The 23,198-nt window shown below is 42.7% G+C and overlaps 1 pseudogene; it reads right to left on the reverse strand.

The window, feature by feature from the left end:
* Positions 1 to 220: 220 nt before the first annotated feature.
* Positions 221 to 9,865, reverse strand: LOC136504693 (1-acyl-sn-glycerol-3-phosphate acyltransferase PLS1-like; annotated as a pseudogene).
* Between the last annotated feature and the right edge of the window lie 13,333 nt (positions 9,866 to 23,198).

The following is a 23,198-nucleotide window of genomic DNA, read 5'->3' on the forward strand; positions in this document are numbered from 1 at the left end:
TAAAATATATTGGGTCCCTCTCTGTTGTATTTGTGGTCACCTCCACAACCTTTTTTTTATCATCACCAGAATAATCTTTCTGCTATACTCATGTACATGTATCAGGCTTGTATTTACTGAAGCAATAGTAGACCAGCCCAACAAGGTGGGTCATCAGCCTTTCCTACCGAAGCAATTCTGGAATTTTCTGAGTACAGTGAGGTCTCAGACAATGCGGAGATACTCAGATAAACCAAGCAGTGAACCATAAAAGATTGTCTGCACATCCAGTCTGCAAGAAAAAATCAATCAATAGACTAATGTACCAGTTCCTGCTATTCTGAAAACAAATCTACATTTGTGTTGTGGATACAAGTACAAGAAGAGGCCAGGATATCACAATTCTTGACACACAACTTCTTCTGTTCCTAGACTAGAGAGTACAAGCACTGAGAAAAATTGCCTCATGCTTGTACCTAACAAATTGGCAGCTGGGGATGGACTGGAATCAAGAGTCATCAATCTTTCTTCACCCGATTCCTTGCTGCTCTGGCGGAGCTTGAACGCTCTGACTGAGAGAACATGATGAAAACATGCATAACGCCAGTCACCAGTGCCAATCCAGCAGCAAAGAGGATAATGCCTTTCCACGTTGACAAGAGTTGAGTCCACTGTAAGAATCTGTAGGCACCATACAGGAGGCGGCATGACCAAGACAGAACAACCTGCACTACCAGCAGGAACAGAATTAAGCAGCTGCAAGATAATAGCGAATTTTTTAAGGGCGACACAGGACAAAGTTGAAGGGGTATGTTTACAAGATATTCTCATAGCAAAATAGTCAAGTGACAAAGTGATGTGCCTAAATAATCTGCAATGTGATCTTTTATCAAGCACATTTGATACATTAAGGGAATTGAGCTCATTCTGTTATAGGAATAACAAAAGCTTTCGACATGAAATGAGGTACTCCCTCCATTCCATTTTATAGGCGTGGTTTAGAATGAAACGGTCTCCTAAGTTATACATGACCATTCATTTACTTTACATTATATTGTTAATGCTTATAAACTTATGATTATTTGATAGTACAGTTGCTTACATCTAAATGTATCAAGTTTATTTTATGATAGTTAAAAATTGTTAGCCAAATTATTGGCCAAAGATTTTTCAAGTTTGAATCTTGATATGCATGTGCACCTTATAAAGGAAATGGAGGTAGTACTCTTTTCTCGAACACACATGAAATGAAGTACTAGTAGCAGTGATTTAGCAAAGTCACAAAGGTGTGTTGCCATTATCATATCAAACTATGCCACTTTTTCTATCACAAGAAATTATAAGGTATGTTTACTATTTACTATCCTAACAGGGCATCTGTCCATTTACTATTTTGATTTCTTTAATAACTGTGATGGATAATGCTAATCCATAACATGATGAATTGAACTCTTAGTCAAGTATTTACCAGCAAAGATTTCATTGGACGACCAATTTGTCTAATTTCTTCATCAAAAGTACCAGTTGATATATGCTTGTCCAATAAAGCATCCTGTCATAGAAAAATAGTAATTAACAAATCAGCCAATTTGTGGAGCCTTCAAATGTGACATCTTACATGCTCATAGTTTCACCAAGTAGTCAAATACCTTTGCCACAAAGATGTCCTTACACCATTTTGAAACATCTTCATCGGATTTAGGCATATCACTCATTGCATGGCGTTTTATGCGAACATGAACCTACAATAATAATTGTGGATCCGTAACTATACTTGACATCAGAAAGATATCCATTTTATCCAATCAAAGTTTCCATGATCAAAATCAGCAGCATCTCAGCAATTCGAGTCTACAGAAGTTGAAACACTTACTACTGATGATTGTCCCTTGAGAATATGCAGCATTGTTGGTGCAGGTGAATCTTTAGGGATTATCACTGTTGTATCATAGATAGCTGGGACAAAATCACGCATAATACCTACTGCTGATACAAATCCCTGATATTGGCACACAGAAAAGAGCTGTCAACACATCATAACTTTCAGAAAGGAAAGTTAAAAAAAAAAACAAGAGATCAAATTTGCACAAAATGTATAACGCATCACACCAAAAACTACGAAATATTGTATTTGACCCTTGCAAGAAGTTTCTTCCATCTGAGTTCTGACCTCAATAAGCAATTAACAGAAAAAGATGAGCACAGCTGATCAACTAAGGCTAGAATGGAAACTAAAATATATAAGAATTTCACATAAAGCTGCATCACATAGGGGAAGGAAATTGCCGATGTTTGGGAGAGACCTTTAACATTTCACATGCAACACTGGAAACTTCCATGGCAGAATACAAAATTTCAGCCAGGAAGCAGCAAAAATGCAAACCTTGGTCTGCGGAATCAACACATTTCTAGGGGCTGGCAAACCCTGTGAGGCTGCATATTCTTGAGCTGCTAGAAGTTTTGCTGGTGTAAACTGTGTACCCTCAACAAAAAGGGCAAGCCAGAATGATCTGGGGAAGTCCTTCAATCTTTTGAGACCCCACTGAATTAAAAGAGTATAAATATCATTTAATTACTGTGAACAGAACGGTGTCAACTGTCAAGTGTCATATCAAGTAAGGTTGAAAATACTTTGTCTTTTCGTCCTTTGCCCAACTTCTCTCCAGAAATAGATATTCAGCAAACCACATAGACCAGCCAATAACCTGCAATAGTTTATCAGAATAAGAAGAGACACAGATGCATGCAGTCCCTTATGGTAAGATAATACGGAGTGTGTTCAAACCTTAGTTATTCAGTACTCAAGAGTAGACCAAGCCCTATTCAGGAATCATAACTCCAGTATTATTCACTTTGTGTTATTACATCCTTCAAGTTTATTTAGTACCTATCGCTTCAACAATTGAGCCTAGACTAATTTTCAAGAAAAACTTGAAGATTATACATAGTTTCGTGTTGCTATCATTCAAGCATGACTAAACATGTAACATTAAAGCCAATTAGCATGTTCAACAAATCAATTATCAGGCTGTTAGCCGGTTCTTGCTCACAAATGAATTGGAATGTGCCTGTTTGTGGGTTCCTCATAAGTTCAGTAAGAAAAAAAATTCGACCACAGGGGGGAAGACAGCCCCTGGGCATTGAAATAAGAAGCTGTACCAGGATTCGAACGCGGACCAGCAAGGGGATACCCCCGAGCATACTGCTCTAACCAGTATAAATCGTGAGAAGCTGGTATAAGTTCAGTAAGAAAACTTTCTAGTATATCTTCAATTTTGATATCTCTTCTTATATAGAACTTTGTTGGTCAGGAACCAAGCAATATGGATGATCATCTACTCTTCTTAGAGATTTTGTTGCTTTGCTTGAGACTTTGGCACCAGGGATGATCTTATAGATATTTTCTCGAACACAATCTTATAGATATTTATAGGAAATCATTCTTTGCTCCATGGATAACCATGAGGTCACCAAACTAATGATGAAAGGGAAATACCATGTACAATGAAGCACTATGCCTGATAAGTTTACAAGTCCATGTGTATCCCAGATCTTATTTTATTTGTCCCCCTTTCTTACATTACTTGACACAGATTTGCAGAAATAAACTGGAATTACAAGTAATACAGAACTAAACATGAGACAGCATACCATCATAGAAATGTATGAGCAAACTTACTGGAAGGAACTTTGAAGATTTCTTCATGATAGCTAGTGTGCTTCCAAGACATCCTGAACGCTGGTCACCAAATCAACCCAACTCTTGTCACAATGAGTTAGTAATAAAACTGCTAGTTCCAACAAAAATATTTAATGAGAAAAAATAATCACCTGTGCCAAAATCCATCCAATAAGCCAATCAATGTCGCTCCGGTGATTTGATATGATAAGGGCATGCTCTTTTCCTATTGAATTCTTCAAATGATACTAATAAGAATCCATCCTTTTTTGAACTACGCTTTAAAATCAATGCTCAATGCTCACGTGAAAATTTTGGAACTCAACTCCATACCCATTAGCTGATAAGTTTCTTGATCTGCATGCAATTGTACCTGCAGAATTTGAATGGAATGATTGAAACCAGGGAACATATTAAGAATGTGAAACTAAATATTTCACAAAGATCCCAGACAAATTAAGATTTTCTGCCGAGAAATCTAAAGTGTCTCTGACCCTCTAGCCCAAATATAGGAACTTTTCCTGACTCCTCTGGGAATTAAACTTTTTCCTTGTGAAATTCCTTCTGCAAAAATGGCCTTAGTTCTTTTTAAAAGGTTGAGAAGAAGAAACACTTTGCATTGCCAACCAAGCAAGCAGTTCAGTTGTTTCTGTGTGGGTACGGGAGGGACTGGAGGTTGGGGTGGACAGAAGGGTGGTTAATAGTTTTGATCTTGGATTGGCCGAAATTTAATCTTAGCTACAAGTTCCTTCTTGTCCAAACTGACCATGGTGAGGAGCCACCTCAAACAATGTCAGCAACTCCAATTCCATTGCATGCCACCATTTGGTCAAACCCCTGTGTCCCTGTGTCCCTCCCTCCCTCACTTAATGTTATTGTTATATAATATGATCTTGTACAAAAAGGTTAAGAAGAACAATATAACTGAACAAGACGCAGAGCAAACTCATCAGGCACCCAAATTTCACTTAACCAAGCTAGACAAGCAAATGCGCTACTTAAATTGTAGAGACTTGCCATTTTAGAAAAGAACAAAAAGAATGTTGACTTCAATCATGTATAGTGTTAGCCCTCTCTTGTCTTGATGGTGACCAGCCCACCCAAACCCCCAATACTCCACTCTTTTTTTTTTCTCAAACAAGCATGAGAAGTGCGCATCATTATATTAAGAAGAAAGGAGTCTAGATGACTCTTAAAACCCTTATAGGGGCAAAGAAGTTACAAAAAGGATTCACCAACAAAGCTTAACCACAACCAGCGACCATGAGTGAAACAACTAAGGCCACACGCTACGGAGCCCTTTGACTCTCGCCTTACACCATAACATTGCCTCATCTCTAATATCCCCAAGATGGCAGCAAGATTAGGAGAAGTCCTCTCGAAAATGCAGCCATTTCTATGTTTCCAAATTCACTATGCCACTAACACAACCAAAGAGTTGAAGCCCTTGCGAGATAAATTGGGAACCCACTGTAAAGCATGACACCACCATTCTGTAGTTCTCCAAGCCAGGAGCTAAGTGCTGCAGCCCAACTATTGATAGCACTGAAAACCACACACTCCTTAGAAACACACAAGAAGTGAGTAAATGTTGCACCGTCTCTTCCACTTGATTGCACAATGGGCAGCACTCTGGGTGATCAAGTCCACGACGGGACAAACGATCAGTTATCCAACAACGGTTCAAGGAAGCCAACGAAACAAATAATTTGCATCAAGGTGGAGCCCAGGTCTTCCACATTTCCCTCCATGGCCCAAATTCCACTGATCCATGTCATTGTCATTGTCATGCCAGATTGCCTCATTGCCAAGTGGACCATTCAAAGGCCTCATTGCCATGTGGACCATTCAATCAAAGGCATACTACCAAGCTTCATCAGTCAAGTAGTTAGACAATAAGCCAATGTATTCGTCTTAATGTTGCTATTTTTTTTTTCTCAAATATGCAAGTGAGCTTAAACTCCGCCTATGTTGTCTCAACATAGCAGGTCCCAAGCCCTGGTAAAGGAGGAGGGTTGTGATAGGCTTGACGAGCCAACGTTAAATCTAGCCATTCTAATGGAGATGAAACCCAAAAGAAAATCGTTGGGACGTAACCCTCTTAGCGACACGCCATATCGGAACCCGGGTATGGTGTTAAATGGGCAAGGGCCGGGTCAGCACCTCCTTGGTGACGCGCCGTGTAGTGATCTGGGCATGGTGTCAAGTGAGCAAGGATCGAGTCGTCGCTTCCTTAGTGGCGCGCTACATCGGCGCCCGGGTGTAGTGAAAAATGAGCAAGGGTCTTCACATCTGAGTCGACGGGTGCGAAGGGTAAGGAAACTAGTCGAACCAACTAGGATCCGTTTAGGTAGTTGGAATGTAGGGTCGCTTACAGGTAAGTTAAGAGAATTAGTTGATACCGCGACTAGGAGGCGTGTAAATATATTATGCGTTCAAGAGACTAAATGGAAGGGTCAGAAGGCGAATGAGGTGGACAATACAAGTTTCAAGCTTTGGTACACAGGGACAGTCGCGAATAGAAATGGAGTAGGAGTTTTGATTGATAAGAGCCTCAAGAATGGTGTGGTGGGAGTGAGAAGGCAAGGAGATAAGATTATCTTAGTCAAGCTTGTCGTTGGTGATATGGTCTTGAACGTAATTAGTACGTATGCCCCCCAAGTAGGCATTGATTAGAGTGCTAAGAGACAGTTCTGGGAAGATTTAGATGGCCTAATTAGAGCTGTACCTAGTAGTGAGGAGCTTTTTATAGGAGAAGATCTTAATGGGCATGTAGGTACTACAAGCGCAGGTTTCGAGGCAGTTCATGGAGGTTTTGGGTATGGTCGTAGGAATCAGGAGGGGGAGGAAGTTCTAGACTTCGCGGTAGCTTTTTACCTGATGATAGCCAACACTTTCTTTAGAAAGAGAGAATCTCATCTAGTGACCTTCAGTAGCGGACAACATTTTAGCCAGATTGACTTTGTCCTCGCAAGAAGAAAGGACAAACGAGCATGCTTGGGTTGCAAGGTGATAACAGGGGAGTGCGTTGTTTCTCAACATAAGCTTTTGGTAGCAAACTTTCGTTTTCAGGTCCGTGCCCGTAGGGATAAACAAGCTAAGATTGAAAGAACAAAGTGGTGGAAACTAAAAGGGGAGATGTCAGAGGTATTCAGGGAAAGGGTTGTCAAAGAGGGCTCTTGGAAGGAAGAAGAGGACATAAACAGCATGTGGGAGAAGATGGCAGCCAACATTCGGAAGGTGGCCTCAGAGGTGTGCGGAGTAATCAAAGGAAGTGGAGGCGAGGCTAAAGATACTTGGTGGTGGAATGAGGAAGTCCAAAGGGCTATTAAGGAGAAGAAAGAATGCTATAGATGCTTGTACCATGACAGGAGTATGGACAACATAGAGAAGTACAAGGTTGCAAAGAAGACTGTAAAGCGAACTGTAAGTGTGGCAAAGCGTAGAGCGTACGAGGATCTTTACCAACATTTGAGTACGAAGGAAGAAGAGAAGGACATTTATAGGATGGCTAGGGTTCGTGAGAGAAAGACAAGGGACTTCAACCAAGTTAAGTGCATTAAGGATTAAAGGGAGCATCTCTTGGTGAAGGAGGATGAGATCCGACATCGATGGCAAGAGTATTTTGACAAATTGTTCAATGGTGAGAATATGGACACAACCTTTCAGTTGGATGACTCTTTTGATGACACCAATAGGCGCTTTGTGCGGAGAATCCAAGAATCTGAGGTCAGAGAGACGTTGAAAAGGATGAAAGGAGGTAAGGTGATAGGACCGGATGGTATCCCAATCGAGGTGTGGAGATGCCTCGGGGACATAGCTATAGTATGGCTAACCAAGCTGTTCAACCATATTTTTCAATCGAACAAGATATCTGATGAGTGGACGAGAAGTATATTGGTACCGATCTACAAGAATAAAGGAGATATTCGAAGTTGTACTAATTACCGAAGAATTAAGTTGATGAGCCATACTATGAAGCTATGGGAGAAAGTTATCGAGCATCGCTTGAGAGCAATAACGCGGGTGTCTATGAACCAATTTGGTTTCATGCCCGGAAGGTCAACCATGGAAACCATTTTCTTAATAAGACAAGTTATGAAGCGGTATAGGGAGAAGAAGAAGGACCTACACATGGTTTTTATTGACTTGGAGAAGGCTTATGATAAAATACCAAGAAATATTATGTGATGGGCTTTGGACAAATATAAAGTCCCAACGAAGTACGTCAGGCTCATTAAGGACATGTACAACAATGTTGTGACTAGAATTCGAACAAGTGATGGAGATACGAATGACTTCCCGATTAGGATAGGACTACATCAAGGGTTAGCTTTGAGCCCTTATTTGTTTGCCTTAGTGATGGATGAGGTCACAACGGACATACAAGGGGACATCCCTTGGTGTATACTTTTCGCGGACGATGTAGTGCTAGTTGATGAAAGCCAGGCAGAAGTGAATCAGGAACTGAAGTTATGGTGGGAGACTTTGGAGTCCAAAGGTTTTAGACTCCGTAGAACTAAAACTGAGTATATGAGATGTGACTTCGGCACTACTACTCGGAAGGAGGAAGATATTAGTTTGAAAGGTTAAGTAGTGCCTAGGAAGGATACCTTTCGATATTTAGGATCAATGCTACAGAGAGACGGGAATATTGATGAAGATGTTAGCCATAGAATCAAAGCAGGGTGGATGAAGTGGCGGCAAGCATCTAGTGTCCTATGTGACAAAAGGGTACCACAGAAGCTAAAAGATAAGTTTTATAGGACGGCGATTAGACCTGCTATGTTGTATGGTGCAGAATGTTGGCCTACGAAAAGACGACATGTTCAACAGATAAGTGTCGCGGAAATACGTATGTTGCGTTGGATTTGCGGTCATAAAAGAAGGGATCGAGTTCGGAACGATGATATACGTGATAGATTGGGGGTAGCACCAATTAAAGAAAAGCTTGTCCAACACCGATTGAGATGGTTTGGACATGTCCAACGGAGACCTTCAGATGCACCGGTGCGTAGTGGAATCCTAAGCCAGGATAGTAACGTAAAGAGAGGCAGATGAAAACCGAAGTTGACTTAGGTAGAGGCAATAAAAGAAGACTTGAAAGGATGAAATATACCTAAAGACTTAGCCTTAGATAGGAGTGTTTGGAAGACAACTATTCACGTGCCTGAACCTTGATTGCTTCTGCTGGGTTTCAACTCTAGCCTACTCCAACTTTTTTAGGACTTAAAGGCTTTGTTGTTGTTGTTGATGCAAGTGAGCTTGACATCATTGCATTAAGAAGAACCTAATAATTAACACATCACACTACAACTTCAAACCAATAAGCCAACGACAACTTTAAAACCAGTATGAGGGACCATGTAGCACAAATGAAGAAACAAAATAATATTGAAGTTTGTTTTCCTTTGGCCAATTGAAATGCATCAGAGCTCTATGCAGAAAAGAACCTGACTTTCGATTGCTCAAGTTTATGTTTCTTAAATTACCTTAACACCAGCCCACCAGTCCACAAGCCAGATTAGCTGAAGCCATAGCAGCTCGACTGAATCTGTTGATCCGACGATACAAGCTCTTCGATAATGGCCTTACAGACACGAACAAGATAGCCTGCAATGTGTTGTAAGCGGAAGATAAGACCAAGGCAGTTGTGATTCGAGTACGCAATTAATGGATCAGAGAAGTAAGTTTGCCCATTTAGCTAGGCCAGAAAGTAACAAAAAAAAATAGCCCAATGTTGGAGAGTTTCCCAATTAAACAGCTGAACCGAAAGCATTGCAGCAGATCAGACCATTGGGAAAAACAAAGCGCCAAAAAACAAACGCAGTTAAAAAAAGAATCAACACAATCAACGGGAACTTCCCCAGCAAATCAGCGCAAAGAGCCTCCAGCTAGAGAAGAGCGACAATCGTATAAATTTACACATTAAGAAACAATCATAGCGACCGAACAGATTCAGATCACCACAGGAAACCCCGAAATTATTAGTAAAAATAATTACTGAATTAGAGGTGGCTTAGCCCGGGGCGGCTGAGATCACTTGGATTCCGTTGACGATGAGGCCGGAAAGGATGAAGAGGAGCCCGAGCGGGAGCACGACGAGCACCAGGGGGATCACCATGGCCGCCGCCGCCGCCGCACCGGCCACGTCTCCTCTCTTCTTGGCCCTGTTCCCGGATTACGAGAAAAGCGCAGGGGTAAACAGGAAAGATATGCTTATGTGATCGTGTGGATGACTAACGATTACTCCAACCCCACAGATGCAATTCTCGTTTGCATAAAGAGTTGAAAAAAAATATATTTGAGCAAATTTACACCGAGTGAATATCACCAGTTATAAAATTTATTTTATAATAAACCTATTTAGAGATACTAATGTTAATATATTTTTCACATGATTAAACTTAATTTTTTTACTCGTTCTAAACCTAGAATTATATTTTTTGGGGAAGGAGTGATATTTAATCATTTGTTGTTATTATAATGAATGATGGTCTAGCTTGGGACCGTTTGACCTTTATTTCTGAGAAATTAAAATCTACTTAATGGATTATGTTATTTGACTTGTAATTTGATATTCCATAACTTTCTTAAACTCATAAATAATCCTATTCCAAATTTACGAGGTGGGAGATGGATTCTATAGATCACAATGCTATAATTTTACTCTTCAACTTATAGCACACTCTTCAACTCACTTTCTGTGGGGGTACGACTCCGGATACCCACGGCAGACCATATGGGCTGCGCCCTCAGGGGTGGCCCAGCCCACAAGACGAAGCCTTGCGAGGCACGATCCTGGTCGGCGCCTTCTGCAAGACATCTAGAAGATATCCTGAAGATACTACCAGATCTGTTAGGATATGTATGATCCTAAGATTCCTGTAATCAGTTATTACTTTCCGGTTATCTCTCACATCTAACCGACTTGTAACCCTGCTCCCCGGACTATATAAGGCGGGCAGGGACCCCCTCTCCAAACACACGCAATATCATACGATAGCTAATACAAACCAACAGACTACAAGAGTAGGGTATTATGTCATACTGATGGCCTGAACCTGTCTAACTCATGTGTCTCTGTTGCCTTCTTGTTTTTGATCTCACGCTCCCCTGCCGATCAATCTACCTTCGTGAGATACCACTCGGAGGACTGTCGACGATATTCTGTCGACAGTTGACGCGCTAGGTAGGGGTGTGCATGCTGTTTCCTTATCGAACAAGATGACTTTGTCCGCAGGCTCTTTGTCCCTTCCCCAGCCCGGCCAGATCTTCACGGTCAGATTGATCTCCTGGATCATTAACGCTGACGGAGTCGGAGAGCTCCTCGAGCCGGTGCAGATCGTTTCTGCACTGACCACCCCCGCTCCTGCAACTACAGATCCGATCTTGGAACCACTTTCGAGGTCACCTTCACCAACAACTCACCGTCCACTTTCTCGCTACCAGAGGAGGTAGATCAACAACGACGATCTGATCGAATCCATCAACCTAGTCGGACTAAAGCTCATTGATTGTCTCTCCATCACCGAATCGGCTCTGGACACTTTGGTTCAACACCGACCACCCTCCGATCTAAATCTATCGGAGGCTGCCCAAAAAACTCCAGGAGTCGTGGCTTTGCCCTTCGGGCTCACCAACGTCGCTGCCACTTGCCAAGACGCCCTGAGGGGCAAATTCGCCGACCAGGTGGAATGCGCCCATCTACTCGCCGACCAGATCGCCGTCCAGCCTCCGCCAGCCGTCAACATGCTACACTTAAGCCGGTGCCCCGGAGTGCCCCTCCAGTCCATCACAGAGGAAAATCTAGGCTCCGAGTCTTAGGACTCTATGGAGACCCTCGCCGAAACCTTCTCTGAGCAACTCCTTCTTCCACCCTTCTGGGGTGATGCGATCTTCAACATCAGCGTCGATAGCCCTCCTCGGAATGGCGAAACCGAGGAGGAGCGCGTTGCTCGGGAGAACCGGAATGTCAACCGCACGCAGCGCCGAGAAAATGAGGCAGGCATTGCGAGGGCCAAGGCTGCTCGAAATAATCGGCTCGATTCATAGGGAAGACCGCTCCCGCTCCACCTCGACCTCGACGAAGAATTTCTCTACGTTGACGACCACGACGTCTTCAAGACTCCAAGCGCCAATCTGGCAGTGGCCGCCAATGAGCTCGCTCACGTCCCGTAGACGCCTGAGCTCGGCAAGGTGTAACACCCCTAGTGTTACGATCTCGTTTAGCACTGCGATTTAGGCCTAAGTAAAATTTTCAAAACGAGTTCCCGGAATTTTTGGATTTAAAATGTACTTGATGCGATAAGTGAATCCTGTGTGACTTAGTTTCGTGGACTCAAATAAACGCCCAAGTTAAATTACTCAGGGCATAGAAATATTTAGGAATGTCCGACGATGATTCTAGCAAACGGTTCGTTTGGTTAGATTAAGCATGAAAATCAACTTTTATAAATAAAATAAAATCCACGGGTTTATTTTGTTAAGCACGAACGGACGAGAAAGAGAGTGCAGCAGCTTCGTTTATTTTTTCGACGTGCAATGTACTCACCTGGCATTACTTTTGATTACTGTCTCGTTCTCATCGTGGCCTAGCAATTCGCTGCATTGCAAAGTCTCCTCATCCATCCGCATCCATGCTCTCTGGCTTTTGCTTTGCTTCTCTCTCTGACTTGATTACTTTTGTCTACATTTGCCGAGCCGCTCCTTGTTTTTCCTTCCTCACTGCTTGTCTCTGCGGCCGTGGTCTTGTCCGTGCCAACCGGCACGTCCTGCCGGCCACGTTGGGCCTTGCCGTCCTGCCGTTGTGTTTAAGAAGTAACCGAGCCCGCACGCGTCTCCTTGCTTGTTCGCCTTGAGCTAGTCTGTGAATGATCTTCTCCTTCTCCCTTCTTAATTTAATTAGCACACATACACTCTCTATTGCTGATCAGCCCCGTTGGCATGACAAAGACACACTCGAGTACAAGTCCATCATGAAACAACTATAGGATGTGGCCTGTGGCTCGGTATGCCTATGTGAAGTGCAACAGTGGAGCTAATAATACGACTCAGCACAAGACTTCCAAAGTCATGGACGGATGCAAAAGGAGTTTTGAACAGCTTTAGTTATTTGCTTATTGTCTATGCAAATGCTGATCAGTGCACTGATGAAAATGACATGCTGGTCAAGCGGTAGTATTTAAGTGTCATGTTATTCGTCTTTGAAATAAAAAAAACGAAGTATAGTGTTTGTCGAAGCACCCACAAACACATGGACAATTTCAGAGTCCTCTGATCAACTAGCCCAGTTGACACGTCGAAAGACCAAAGACCACTCAAGTCCATCACCTAAAATCCAAACACGGTTCACTACGGCTGGCATGTCTTGCACGTCGGGTACCGCAGCACGTAGAAATCACTGTAGCACCGTGGGAAAACTATAGCACGCAGAAACACTGTAGCGCGCAGAAAAAACACTGCTTTTTCTACGGAGAACCATGACTTCCATGACCTCTTGCAGCTCTTGACTATCCTTGGTATGCACCTGCAAACTAAGTCACGCCTTCCTGCTATAGTCACTAATAGAGAATAGACTTTTGAACGATATTCCAATTTGGCATTAGCCTCGGCATTTTTTTGCCCCCGGGACTAAAGGACCCTTTAGTCCTGGTTGGTAATACCAACTGGGACTAAAAGTCCCTGCCCAACAGTCGTCCGCGGGTCAGGGATCTTTAGTCCTAGCTGGTACTATCAACCGGGACTAAAGGTTTACCTTTAGTCCCGGTTGGTAATACCAGCTGGGACTAAAGCTTTTAGTCCCGGTTTGGGTTATGTCTCGGGAATAAAGATTAATCTTTAGTCCCGGTTTGGCCCCCCTAATCGGGACTAATTATCCCGGCCTATAATCCAGCTCATTTCTTTCTCCCCGAGCCCGAACCATTCCATTCAAACTCACTGCCTCTGTTCTTCAGCTTGCTGTTGTTCTTGCTCTCTCCCCCTCCATTGGTGTTGCTCTTCGATTTTGGAGGTAACAAACTTAATCCTCTTATGTTTTATCAGTAGCTTGTCTCATTTTGCGATGTAGATGCATGTGTAACTTTATATGTTGGACTTTATTATGATTTTATATGTCATTTTTAGCTCAAAATCACATGATGATTTGCATATATGTTTGGATAAACAAAAGTTAAATTAGTTCATCAAAATCACGCCTCGCTCGTCCTCGTTGGAGCACGCGCCATCCTCGTCCCCGGTGGCTTACGTGATCTTAGAATTAATTTTTCCATGAAATGAAAAACTTAAAAAATAGTTAGAAAATTGTAGAAAATCCATACTAGTTGAACTTGCGGACCATGTTTAGCTCGGCCAACATGTTCTCTGTCGAGCGGTAACGGACGTCAAGGAGGAGCTTTGATTCTACGAGGAAGAGCGGCAACGGTCGTGGAAGACCGTGTTCCATTTCTCATAGAATTGGAGCTCTTACTTGGCCAAGTACGGTGCCGTCCGGTGGAGAAATACTGGCTGAGATGATCACGTAAGTAAGGTCAACTAGTACGGATGGTTATTTATTGAAACATGTTTTTGAGCTATAATTTGATGGATATTTGATAACTTCAGACCTACAAATGTCATCTACAAATGTTACTATCCTTGGTAACCTAAACGCCCGCGAGCTCGCCGATATCGAGCAGGTCACTTAGAATTATTTTTTCCATGAAATAAAATACTTAGAAATCATGCCTTTTATTTTTTAGAATTAATTTTTACACGAAATGAAAAACTTAGAAAATAGTTAGAAAATTATAGAAAATCCGTACTAGTTGAACTTGTGGACCGTGTTTAGCTCGGCGAGCATGTTCTCTGCCGAGTGGTAACGGACGTCAAGGAGGAGCTTTGATTCTACGAGGGAGAGCGGCAACGGTCGTGGAAGACCGTGTTGCCTTCCTCGTAGAATCAGAGCTCTTCCTTGGCCAAGTACGGTGTCGTCTGGTGGAGAAATGCTCGCCGAGATGATCACGTAAGCAAGGTCAACTAGTACGGATGGTTATTTATTGAAACATGTGAAATCCGTACTAGTTTTGTTTAAATATATCATTTTAGAAAATATGAAATTTACACTAGTTTGCAAAAATAAGTATAGAAAGTAGATGACAACTGGTACTGGATCCTCGGCCTCTCGTTAGGTTGCGAAATGACTGAGGCCAGAACTCCCTCTCATTATCTGCAGCAAGTGTAAGCAGAAGATTGTGATGGAGTACCGAGTCAAGAGACAGGGACCCAACAAGGGTCGTGTTTTCTACAAGTGCCCGGATCGCGATGTGAGTTTCTTACGTATTTTATTATTATGGCTAATTGACCTACTTTTCTTGAATATTTTTGACTAAATATTTTTTGGCTTTAATTTTAGTGGGAGGGCAATGGATGCGATGGTTGGTACTGGGAGGAAGATTATGCTACATACGTGCAGAATTTGGGTGCGCTTGAGGTAGCGACTGCTGATGATGAGGAAGTGAGCCAGCAGGAGAAGCTTATTGATATTCAACAGAAGAATGATTTGTCTGTTTTAGTTGCATACGATCATGAAATAATTATGTTACTGAAGTGCAGTGTAGTTTTAGTTTGTTTAGTGATAGTTGGGATTGCTTACGTTGTAGCCAGGCTTAGGTAATTAATCAACCGTGTATGTGTCATCTATGTTGTGTAATAAAATACTTAATTATGTTCAAGGTTTTCATAATTTGTCGTGTAATGCAGATTATGTCACGCCATTGGATGTACAATGCCGATCGCCGCTCCCAAGACTTTATTGAGGGCGTGCACTATTTCTTAGGTGTGGCCGAGGCAAAGAAGTGGGATGGTTTCATGTGCTGTCCATGTGCCATATGTAAGAATTTAAAGGAATATTCAAGCTCAATGAGTCTTCATTCATATTTGCTTAAGTCAGGTTTCATGTCAAACTATATATGTTGGACTAAGCATGGAGAAAGCGGGGTCATGATGGAAGAAGGTGAAGGAGAAGATTTAGACATTGATGACATTATTGCTCAATATGGTGCCTTTGATGATACTACAATGGGGAGAGATGAAGAAGAGGTAGCGGCGGAAGATGATCTCGGTGATGCTCTTGGTGATGCCATTCGTGATGCACAACAAGAATGCGAAAGTGAAAAAGAGAAAGTTAAGTTCGAGCGCATGCTTGAGGATCATAGGAAGTTGCTATACCCGACGGCCGAAGAGGGGCAAAAAAAGCTGGGTACAACACTGGAATTTCTAAAGTGGAAGGCAAAGAATGGTGTATCCGATAAGGCATTTAGGAATTTATTGAACCTCATAAAGAAGATGCTTCTGAAGCCAAATGAATTGCCCACCACTACGTACGAAGCAAAAAAGGTTGTCTGCCCTTTGGGATTAAAAATCCAGAAGATACATGTATGTCCTAATGACTGCATCCTCTACCATGGCAATGAATACGAGAATTTGGATGAATGCCCGGTATGTAAAGCAGCGCAGTATAAGATTAGGCGCGATGATCCTAGTGATGTCGAGGGTGAACAACGTCCTAGAAAGAAAATCCCTGCCAAGGTTATGTGGTATGCTCCTATAATACCACGCTTAAAATGTTTGTTCAGAAATAAAGACCATGCAAAGTTGTTGCAGTGGCATAAAGAAGACCATAAGGTAGACAATATGCTGAGACACCCAGCTGATGGGTCCCAGTGGAGAGCGATAGATAGGGAATTTCTAGAGTTTGCAAACGAGGCTAGAAACTTAAGGTTCGCCTTTTGGGGAGCAGAGCACTAGTCATAGCACTTGGCTAGTTACTCTATGTATCTACAACCTTCCTCCATGGTTATGCATGAAGCGGAAGTTCATTATGATGCCGATCCTCATCCAAGGTCCGAGGCAACCTGGCAACGACATTGATGTCTATCTGAAGCCATTAATTGAAGAACTTCTAGTTTTATGGAACAAACCAGGTGTACGTGTCTGGGATGAGTACAAACAAGAACACTTTGACCTACGAGCAATGTTGTTCATAACAATTAATGATTGGCCTGCTTTAAGTAATCTTTCAGGTCAGACAAACAAAGGATATAATGCATGCACACATTGTTTTGATGACCTTGACAGTATATATTTAAAAAGATGTCAAAAGGTTGTGTACCTTGGCCATCGTCGATTCCTTCCTTTGAATCACCAAGTAAGAAAGAAAGGTAAGTATTTTAAAGGTAAGCCATACCACCGGAAGAAGCCTCATAACCGAACCGAAGAAGATGTACTCGCAATGGTCAAGGATGTGAAAGTAGTATTTGGAAAGGAACAAGGCAGCGAATCTATTCCCAAAGATGCTAAGGGACACGCACCCATGTGGAAGAAGAAGTCCATCTTTTGGGAGCTACCCTATTGGCAAGTCCTAGAGGTCCGCAACGCAATCGACGTGATGCACCTGACAAAGAATCTTTGTGTGAACCTGTTAGGATTCATGGGTGTGTACGGGAAGCCAAAGGATTCACTTGAAGCACGCCAGGACTTGCAGGGCATGAAAGAACGAGACAACCTTCATCCAGAGAAGATAGATGATGGACGTCATTACTTAAGTCCTGCTAGCTACACGCTTAGCAAAGAAGAGAGGGATATCATGTTCGAATGTCTAAGCAGCATCAAGGTCCCATCGGGATTCTCCTCCAATATAAAGGGTATAATAAATGTGCCAGAGAAGAAATTCCTAAACTTAAAGTCCCACGACTGCCACGTGCTTATGACGCAATTGCTTCCAGTTGCTTTAAGAGGAATTCTACCTCCACATGTACGTCTAGCCACCGTGAAGCTATGTGCATTCCTTAATGCAATTTCTCAGAAGGCAATCAATCCAGTAGAACTAGCTACTCTACAGAATGATGTGGTTCAATGTCTTGTCAGCTTTGAGTTAGTGTTCCCTCCATCCTTCTTTAATATCATGACACACCTCCTAGTTCATTTGGTGAAGGAGATTAGTATTCTTGGACCTATGTTCTTACATAACATGTTCCCCTTCGAGAGGTTTATGGGAGTCTTGAAGAAATATGTGAAAGTCCATTCTAAGCCTGAAGGAAGCATCACCCAGGGCTATGGAGCAGAGGAGGTCATTGAGTTCTATGTTGACTTTATTCCTGACCTTGCCTCGATTGGCGTTCCCAAATCGCGACACGAGGGGAGACTTAGTGGTAAAGGAACTTTAGGGAAGAAAACATATATTGGCATGGAAGACGATTATTTCAATAAAGCACACTACATAGTTCTTTAGAACTCGTCATTGGTGCATTCGTACATCGAGATACATAAGGAGTTCTTACGATCCAAGTTTCTAGGGAAGACTGAAGCTTAGATTAGGCATCAGCACATGGAAAGTTTCAGTGGTTGGTTGTGAAAAGAATGTCAAGGCAATGACAATATTGATGAGCAACTGTATTTGTTGGCTAGGCAACCATCATGGCATATCCTCACGTACCAAGGGTATGAGATAAATGGGAATACATTTTACACAGTTGCCCAAGATAAAAGGAGCACCAATCAAAATAGTGGTGTTCGCATAGATGGCACAGATCCAAATGGGAATATACAAATATATTATGGCCGCATAGAAGATATATGGGAACTAGACTATGCACCTAATTTTAAAGTCCCTTTGTTCCGGTGCCAATGGGTGAAGCTGACCAGAGGAGGGGTAACAGTCGACAAAGAGTATGGAATGACAACAGTGGGCCTCAACAATATTGGGTACAAAGACGAACCATTCGTCCTTGCTGCTGATGTGAGTCAGATGTTCTATGTGAAAGACATGTCTACAAAAGCAAAGAGAGGAAAAAACGAAGACATCAACTCAATGATCAATGAGCCAAAGCGCCACATAGTTCTTTCTAGGAAAATAAATATAGTGGGAATTGAAGACAAGTTAGACATGTCAGAAGATTATGAAAGAAATGTCCGAATTCCACCCTTCATAGTGAAGAAAGATCCAAGCATCATGTTAAATGATGAAGACACTCCATGGTTACGACAAGATCATAACCAAGGGTCATACGTCAAGAAAAAATTCACTGTTATGCCCGCATGATACAACGATGCAAATCCTAGATTGTCTCCAATTGAAAAGTTTTGAATACCAAGTTTGTTCAGCTCATCAAGATATACAATCCTTATATAGGCCATTTTTTCATTTGAGAAAGTTTGAACAAAATATAGTTCAAATTTCACAAGTGTGTGACATAGTTTTAGAAAGTCTATATGAGATTCAAGAATTTGTGACTAGTGTTTGATAAAACTTTCTCAAATGGAAACATGAGCTATGTAACAATTGTAGATCTTGCTGAGATGATCAAACTTGGTATTCAGAGATTTTTCATCTGAGGTCATTTAGTGTCTCATTTGAGCAAGTTTGACCAAGTCAAATTTGGTCAAATGAAAAAACAACACTTTGACTCTAGTATTCTGAACTCTAAATGACTTCAAATTGAAAAGTTTTGAGTACCAAGTTTGTTAAAATCATCAAGATCCACCTTTAGTCTCGGGATCATTGTCCCAGCGCGGTAACTGAGACTAAAGGCCGTTACCGCCCTGGACAACAAGTCCATTCTGTAGTAGTGAGTGTACTAGCTCAAGCACCAAAGTCTCCCATGGATTAATTAGCTGTCCCCTGTATACATGCATGCATTATATACCGTGTCGTACACGATGACAAAAGTCAAGTCTATGACGTGTTATTAGGAAAAGAATGTGATGCATGTGCAGCACGCCACACACACACAAGCAAGCTGTGTGGGAGCTGGGGACTATCAATGCAAGCAGTTAGTTGTTCAGCCTAGCTAGCTTCTCTCACTATCTGACGGCGACTACTATCAGGCAGTCACCATCTGCTGTAATAAGCCCGGTAAAAACAAGGTAGCTGTAGCTGAGAAACACTGTTCACCGCAGGCAGCGACTAGGCAATGTCACATCTTTTTTCTCCCTTCTCTTGTAGCCAGAGTCGGTCATCATAAATGTGCTTGTACAACTTGTCACACACGACACGTCCATCACCTGGATTGTTTGCCTTGCTATTAACCATACTTGTAGATATATAATATAGTATTATAAAACTATTTCCTTCCTCCATATCCGAAGCAAGATTGTTTTTCACGGACTCTTGCATCTCGCTAAATCAAGCTTGCCGACGGTTCACAGCTTCTCTTCGTGGCCTATAAAATGCGAGCCCGCACAGTCCAGTAGCTGAGCCTCCGCTCTCCATAGCTCCAGCTCTCTTCTCACTCTCTCGACTTCGTTGCTCTATCCGCAAGCTACACGCGGGCCAGAGTCAACATTACTCATCGGGCGAGGAACGATGATGGGTCATGGGATCGATAGGAGTAGCTAAAAGATGATGCCATGATGATCATGTCATGGAGATGGAATGCTAACTTTTGATTATATTTTACCCAGGCAAGCCCCGGTGCATAACCCCTACTTTTTTGTAGTTTAAATTATATTTGTGCATTAATTTTTAAGGAGTTGAATGAAACCCACTTGCATATATATCTTTATCCAATGAGTCTTACTAGTATGACATGATCGTGTAGATTGCTATGCTACCGGACACCGGTAGAAGTCGAGTGATTGCCTGTCACTCGCGAGATATAGTAAATATGTTACTATATTATTATCACTTGAAAAATATAAATGGTGGAAAGGAAAAATGGTGACCAGGCAGGGATATGGTTTGGGTATTGGTGGGTGTAAGAGGTTGTGTCACCGCGAATGCGGGGCATGGCTTGGTTACACTACTTTCCCTATCTGGTCGGTTAAGGACCGATCATTGCATAAGACTCTAGGCAGGTCACAGACTTATTATCCTGAGCATATACTTGTGTATGGGCACTTGGAAGACTTGTTGCTCTCTTGTCGCGGATCTAGCTCTTTCCGGACCGACTGTCAGGGTTTGTTTTTGGTGGAGGAGGTCCTTGCACCGCACTGAGTCCGGGACTCAGGGGCGGAGGCTTGGAGTCCCAGTTTGGATGAGGACCTGGACACCCGGGATAGGAGAGTGATGGGTTGGTCCTGCTTGTGCCTGGGGTACAAGCGGGGCGTGTGTTTTCGGGGTACCCAGCTGGGGCATTGATTCGTGAATCGCCGGGAAATCCGGTATGGCTTGTCTATGGTTTAGCATCGTAGTAAGAACTGAAAGATGCAAGATGAAAAAAGAAAATCTGATTGCTTATGACCTGCTTGAAAGTAGCACATGTGCTTACATAGAATGGTTAGTTAATGAACCAATGCGGCTATTAATAAAAATTGAATATAAGGACGCACGCTTAGTAATGCTTCCTGCTAATGCAATAAACCCACAAGCCAGATAGCCTTGCATATCCTTGGAGTCTTTTCTTTTCTCCTGTCGGGTAAGTCTTGCTGAGTACAATTGAGTACTCAGGGTTTTATTTCCCCTGTTGCAGGTAATAGGTGGAGGCTTGAGCTGACCTTTGTGTGTGGATTCCTCCTGGTGGGCTCAGAGAAGATTTACTTTATGCTGCAATCGTAGTTGTTATTTATAACTCTCACTAAATACTTTTATAAATGAAAGTTTCATAATCTGTTGTCGTAGTCTATATATCAATATTTCATCATGTCATTAATAGATGTTTATTTCCGCTGTAACTCTGTTCACATGTTTCTATTCCGCTGTTCAATTAAATTGTTTATAACCCTAATAACATAATTTCATTCTGCTATTATATTAATAAATATTATACTCTGATGTTGTATTAAAAGTGATGTAAGAAATGGTTACGAATGATGTAAGCTTTATTCTCTCATTTGTGACCCTAATGGCAAAAATGTGGATTTTTGGGTTCTCCCCTAGGGTGTGCCCGACGGAACCGAGTAATTTAATGTTCTTCCTCGAGTGCTTAGTTTCTAATGGAAGACAAGCACTCCTTTGAGGCATTAAATTAGGTGGTTCTACCACAGGTGGTATCAGAGCGCAAATGAGGAAATACAGCTTCGAAAACTTTTCTAAAATAAAATTCGACAACAAATTCTTTTTAAAAGTTAGGACGTTTGTATGCGAAGTTATATAAGTATGCCCTATTACTATGGTTATGTATATACAGGATAGAGGGCACTCTGCTGACTTAGGTAGGCTTAATCAATTTTTCTGTAGGTACACTAACTCGAGCATAGTCCGATAGTATCGACTAGCTACAGGGAGAGAATGTTGTGCCAAAAATATGAGAACGGTTGCCCTATATGTTGGCAATAGTCGAAGGTCGTATAGGACGTGCATCCATGCATATCCTGTTTGTGCATTGTAGCACTTGTATTGCTTGTGGATACGCCCTCCATAGGTGTCATGCGTGTCGTATTGTGCACGACTGACTCATTCCTGTTCCTAAGTTAGGTCTACACTGTGGCTTCGTGCTCCGCGTTCGCCTGTGGTTCACGCCTATCGTGACCAACATCTCCCTGTATCCCTTTTATGCGCTCTTATCGGACCCTTGCCCTGCAGTCGTACTAGTCAGTAATGGCCTCACACGTTGCTCACCTCGAACGCACAGAAATTGGCCGGTTCATTCGTAGTGATCCCACGTGGGAACCCTGGTGAACCGCGCCAGGACCACTGAGCACTCCACCTTTATAAGCAGAGCCTAACTTAGCTATTGGTATCACCACTTGGTGCACTTTAGCTCACTTAGCTTTTCCTTTGAGCCAGCTTTTCGCTTAGCCTTCCTCACCACCACCACCAGAAATGGCAGGAGCCTGGGTTAGTAGTTACTGCCTTAACATTGAGGGTTTTCCTAGAATCCTGCATGCCACCCTACAAAAACTCAGAGTCAGAGATCATCCCAAGTATGAGGGCCGTGAGTATGAGGAGCATGGCATTGAGCGGTGTGAGGTTACCATCTACATCGAGAAGAGTAAGGAGTTCCCTGACCTAACTGAAGCCTGGAGTGTGACCGCAACCGGGTTTTGCTTCATCGACACCTACTAGGTTATGGCCCGCAAAGCCTTGCGGTACCTCTGCCAGATCTATGAGGAGCCCATTGCCCATACCCCCATGTGGTTCTTTCCACCTTTGGACAGGAATCGGCGGGTATGGAGGGCTCGCATGGAGGCTTTGCAAGGGTGGGATGCGCAAGAGGATAGTCCAACCATGGTGCACTTGACCACATACCTGCTTGCTCTAGATGAGCAGTATGACCAACAAGCCTTGGAACTGAGGATCTACCTCCGTTGAGCCGAGGAAGCCGAGATCTTCACCATATGCTAGAGGTGCAGCTCGCTGAAGCGCATGCCAGTGCTGCAGCTGCTGAGAGCCAGGAGACTGTCATGTCGAAAGCTCTGAAGGAGGATGAAGACCGGCATGTCCATCAGCTACGTGAGGCCTATCTTGTCACCAGGGCCAAGCAGAGGACGCTGGCTACTGAAAGGCAGGATGCCCTGATCTTAGAAGGGGTCCCTATCCACCTGCCTGAAAGAAGGAGAACCGGAGATGCAGAACCGCCAGCACCTCCACCTTTAGAAGTGTTAGAAGCAGAACCCTTGGTTC

This window comes from Miscanthus floridulus, chromosome 14, assembly GCF_019320115.1.
Source record: "Miscanthus floridulus cultivar M001 chromosome 14, ASM1932011v1, whole genome shotgun sequence".
In the NCBI taxonomy this organism is placed as follows: Eukaryota; Viridiplantae; Streptophyta; class Magnoliopsida; order Poales; family Poaceae; genus Miscanthus; species Miscanthus floridulus.